The following is a 5,987-nucleotide window of genomic DNA, read 5'->3' as shown; positions in this document are numbered from 1 at the left end:
AATAACTCCCCACTCCATTATTCTAAACAGTTGGTTGCTTTGTTCTCTGGAAGAGCCTGACCTGACAACATCCTCGGCCACTTCTGAAGAAGGATACTTGTTCCGGTGAAGGGGACACATATGAAAATACTAAACATAACTAAACATACTCATCGTATATTGTTGCTGGGTATTTAAAATAATATATTAATTTGAGAAACTGTTTGCCAATGTCTATAAAGTTTAACATATTCTCATCTTATAACCCAGCAATTCCACTCCTAAGTACATGCCTAAGAGAAATAAGAGCATATGTCCATAAAATCACTTCTAAAATATTTGCAGCAGCTTAATTCATAATAGCCAAAAAGAAAAAGAGCCACCTAAAAGAATTTTTTTTACAAATCATGGTATAATAATAAAATGAAATACTATTTGGCAATTACAAAGAACAAACTACTAGTATATACAGCAATATAAAAGACTATCAAGGTAAGTATTAAAGAAAGGCAGAAAAAAAGAGTAGATATTGTAAGATTTTATTGTCTATTTCTCCTGGCCTATATGCCTCCAAGATATATGTCTAAGTGTCTAGGACTGGATATAGTAGATAAGAAATATGAATGCCTCCAATTTGAAGAAAAGAAAAGAGTGATACACCGATGTGTTTTCCTACTAAGAGTTTATAAAATGTCCTATTGTTTGGCATTCAGCCAACAACTAATAGTAGGAAATTTTAGAAACTCTTCCTTATTTGGAAGAGGTAAAGAAATTCTTAATTGCAGTTTTGCTTCAAATAATCTATTCCACTTTTATTCATAGTAATAATCATTATTGTAATTGTTTTTTATTTTTATTTATTTTCATTTGTTTATTTTAGTTGACAGACAAAATTGTATGCTTTTACCACATACAACATGATGTTTTGAAGCACATATACTATTGGAAAGTGATCAAATCTTGGTAATCAACATAAGAATCACTTTACATAGTCATCATTTTTGTGGTGAAAATTCTTTACATCTGCTCTCCCAACATTTCTCAAGAACATTATTAACCATTGTCATCATGTTGTACAGCAGATCTCTTGAACTTATTCCTGTATCTAACCAAAATTTTGTATCCTTTAACCAACATATGTTCAACCCCTAGCCCATCCACCCTTTTATCATAATTAAACGCTGAATTCTACAAGCATCCATTCTCTGAATTTATTAGGTAATTAATTGATTTTCATTAAAAGAGGAAAACCCAGTAACCAATCTATTTACCATTACAAATTACATTTGTTTATTTTCTAATGTTAAACCAGTTATATTTCTGGGATAAATTTTTATTTATCAGAATACATTTTCTTTATTATTACTATTGTTTCTTGATGTAATGTAACTATGTTTTATTTAGAAATTTTTCATTGTGCTCACAATGACTATTCAGCTTTATTTTTAATTTTTTAGAATTATAGATTTTATTTTTTAAAGCAATTTTAGGTTCATAGAAAATTTGAGCCAAAATTACAGAGTTCCCACGTGTTTCTTCCCTACACAAATAGATAGCTCCCCTACCATCAACATCCCATGTCAGAGTACTACATGTGTTACAATTGATGAACCCAAAGTCCCTAGTTTTTAGTTTACATTAGGGTTTATTCTTGGTTTTGTACTTTTAGGAGTTTTGAAAAATGTATAGTGACAAGTATTCACATTTATAGCATCATATAGGATAATTTTACTGCTCTAAAATTCTCCTGTGCTCTACCTAGACATTCCTCCTCCTCTGAATTCCCTGGTAACCACCTATAATTTTATTGTTTCCATATTTTTGCCATTTCCAGAATGTCATGTAGTTGAAATCGCACATTATGTAGTCTTTTCTGTTTGACTTCTTTCATTTTGTAATTTGCATTTGAGGTTTCTCCATGCCTTTTTATGAGTTGATAGCTCTTTTTTATACTGCTGAATAATACTTGAGTGTAAATATTTTTCAATTTTAGTGATGAATAATATTTTAGGGTACATGTAATAACAGTTTATCTATTTATCCATTGTAGGGCATCTTGGTTGCTTCCAAGTTTTGGCAACTATTAATACTGTTGCTATAACCATTCATGTATAGGATTTGTTTTGTGGACACAGTTTTCAGCTCATTTGGGTAAATACAAAAGAGTGTGATTACTGCATAGCTTGGTATGAGTATGTTTAGTTTTGGAAGAAGTTGCCAAACTACCTTCCAAAGTGGCTATACCATTTTTCATTTCTACCATCAGTGAATGAAAGGATTCCTGTAGTTACATATCCTTGCCAGCATTTGGTATTATATGTTTTAGATGTTAGGCACTAAGTCTGTAGTGGTTTCTTTTTATTTTATTTATTTATTTGTTTGTTTGTTTGTTTTCATTTATTTATTTATTTATTGAGATGGAGTCTCGCTCTGTTGCCCAGGCTGGAGTGCAGTGGAGCGATCTCGGCTCACTGCAAGCTCTGCCTCCCGGGTTCACGCCATTCTCCTGCCTTAGTCTCCCGAGTAGCTGGGACTACAGGCACCTGCCACCACACCCGGCTAATTTTTTGTATTTTTAGTAGAGACGGGGTTTCACTGTGATAGCCAGGATGGTCTCCATCTCCTGACCTTGTAATCTGCCGGCATCAGCCTCTCAAAGTGCTGGGATTACAGGCGTGAGCCACCGTGTCAGGCCGTGGTATCTTACTTTTATTTTAATTTGCATTTAGAGTTTTGGGATATTCATTTTATAGTCCTCATGGGGTTTTGGAGTACAAATTATACAGATTTCACAAAACATTTTGGACAATGTTCCCTCTTTTCTATTCTAAAATAGTTTGCAAAAGATTTTAATTATTTTTAGGGGTTTTCCTAAAAATAAAATTTTATTGGATATTTTAAAATACAACCTAAATGTCTTTGCTTTTTAACTAGAGGTTAGTTGATTTTCATTAATTTTAATTATCAAGGTAGTTTTATTTATCTCTACTCACTGATTTTATGCTTTTTATTATTCTGCTTTTTTGGCCATATCTTTTATGTACAAACTGTTACCTAAGACTTATGAGTTTTACATTTCTAAATAAATAGAAAAAGTCAAAGTAAAATAAAGTTCATGACATGAGAAACTAACACAAAATTCAAACTTTATTGATGAAGTCGTAAGTCCAAAGGTTTTTGAGTGCCACATGTATTTCTGTACTAGGGCATTTTACTTTTATTTTTACTTTAATATTTTTAATACATGCCCATCATGTCTAAACAGGAAAAGTCAAGTTCAAATGTCTTAACATTTAGTCACAGTAGAGAGTGAATTTTTTTAAATCATATCAGAAGTCAGTGTATTCTATTTATTATTAAATGACAATATAGGTGTGCTAAACCAGTAAAATATACATCAACATTATAACAGTAGGCACCCATCAAAATATTGTCAATCCCAAGAAAGCAACAATCATAAATATCTAAAAATTTAAAACAGAATGTCTTATCAAGGCAGAACAAAAAAAATGAGGCTGCAACTAAAGTAACTTTCCAAGTGGCTCACTTGTTGATATCATTATTTGGCACCACGTATTTGTGTGAACATTTTCAAACATAAAATATGTAAAATCTCATTATAAATCAGCATTAACAGAAGCACGTTTGCAATCAATTTTGATGACAGAGAATACTAACTTTGAACTGTAATTAAATTGTCATCCTCGTCCCCAAATGTTCATTCTTCTCATTAGATCTGTGTCACAGAAAAAGTCTTCAATCATTATTATATTTTGAACTACATCAATTATAGAAGTGCATTATTTCTTTTCTTTTATAGGTACCTATACTTTCTTTTGCCTCTTAGACTACAAAGCCTTTAAGGAAAAAATGTGCTGATACCTGTTCAAAGTACATAAACATTTCTTATCCTTTTCAAATTCAGCACTTTTATATTACTATATTCAAGTATTTTAATCCTGTATTTGTTTTTAACCCACAGAATATGTATAGTTGTATTATTGGTTTATGCTTTTAAAAATATACATATACCCTCATGCTTTCTATTGTCTTTGCTATCATTCCTTCTAAAGCTTCAGGCCAGGCTTTCCATTCTAGATACTTTTTTTTTTTTTTTAATTTATTTATTATTATTATACTTTAAGTTGTAGGGTACATGTGCATAACGTGCAGGTTTGTTACATATGTATACTTGTGCCATGTTGGTCTGCTGCACCCATCAACTCGTCATTTACATCAGGTATAACTCCCAATGCAATCCCTCCCCCCTCCCCCCTCCCCCCTCCCCATGATAGGCCCCGGTGTGTGATGTTCCCCTTCCTGAGTCCAAGTGATCTCATTGTTCAGTTCCCACCTATGAGTGAGAACATGCGGTGTTTGGTTTTCTGTTCTTGTGATAGTTTGCTAAGAATGATGGTTTCCAGCTGCATCCATGTCCCTACAAAGGACGCAAACTCATCCTTTTTTATGGCTGCATAGTATTCCATGGTGTATATGTGCCACATTTTCTTAATCCAATCTGTCACTGATGGACATTTGGGTTGATTCCAAGTCTTTGCTATTGTGAATAGTGCTGCAATAAACATACGATACTTTTCATTCTACCTGAAGTATAACTTTTAGAAAGTTCCTTTTGTCCAGCATTTTTAATCTATTGTCTTTTTGATAATAGCCATCCTAACAGTCCTGGCCTAAAGCAACTCTGCTGTTTCGGCATCACAAATGCCAGAATTATAGGCACAAGCCATCTCACCTGGCCTATTTTATTTTTTTTATTTGTGATTCTATGCAAATTTTATTATTATTTTTTCTATTTCTATGATCAATAGTATTGCAATTTTGATAAGGATTGTATTAAATATGTATTTTGTTTTGGGTAGTATTTCATATAATATATATAGCTATTATATATAATATATATAATATAATACAATATTATTTTGGTTCATGAACATGAGTTCATGAACATGAGTTATCTACACTGCTGGTGGAAATATAGATTGGTATGGTCATTATGGAAATCGGTATGGAGGTTCCTAAAGAAATTAAAAATAGCATTACCATGTGACCCAGCAATCCCTCTTCTGGGTATATACACAAAGGAAACAAAACTACCACCTCACAAATATACCTGCATTCCCATGTTTATTGCAGCATTATTCATAATATCCAAGATATGGACATAACATAAGTGTCTGTTGCTGAAAGAATGGATAAAGAAAATGTATTATACATTTAGAATGGAATAATATTCAATCTTAAAAAAGGAGATTTGTCATTTGCTACAATGTAGATAGGCCTGGAGGGAATTATGGTAAGTAAAGTAAGCCAGACATAGATAGAAAAATATTAAAGATATGAAGTATCAGATATAAGAATTTCATTTACAAGAGTTTGCTGATATGTAGGATGAATGGGTATAGAGAGCTAATGAACAACAGAAAGACTATAGTTAATGCAATTTTATTGTACTGTAAATTTTTGATAAGTAGATTTTCAATTTTAGCTACTTTTGTCACAAAAAGGTAACTGTGAAAAGATTGATATGTATACCATAACATTATGTTGTAAATCTCAAATATATACAACCTAATACATTTAAAAATTCCTTTTGATAGGACTCAAATCATTATAGATTATATTCTTTTATTTCAACAAGTTTATTTGAAGTATGCCCTTTAGTAATGTTCCTAGCACTAATTCCTTCTTTATATTAAAGAATTAGCATCCAGTGTTAATTATGTATCTATTGATCTAGGCCTTAGGTCAAAGATTGATATTCAGTAGAACTCAAGTAATAAACTTCCATCTAATATTTAGATATACCATTAGTGTATATACATGTTCAAAAAAATATTTAATTGTGTTATGGTTACAAAAACCCATGTTTGTGAGTAAGGCTACCAGGTTTGAATCTTGGCTGTGTCCACTTACTACCTGTGCAAATTTAGAAAATTTGCTTAACACCTCTAGGGTTGTCATTAGTAAATCAGGAATGATAGCATTGC

This window comes from Papio anubis, chromosome 9 (assembly GCF_008728515.1).
Source record: "Papio anubis isolate 15944 chromosome 9, Panubis1.0, whole genome shotgun sequence".
Lineage (NCBI taxonomy): Eukaryota > Metazoa > Chordata > Mammalia > Primates > Cercopithecidae > Papio > Papio anubis.
Note: the sequence above shows the minus strand (reverse complement) of the source record.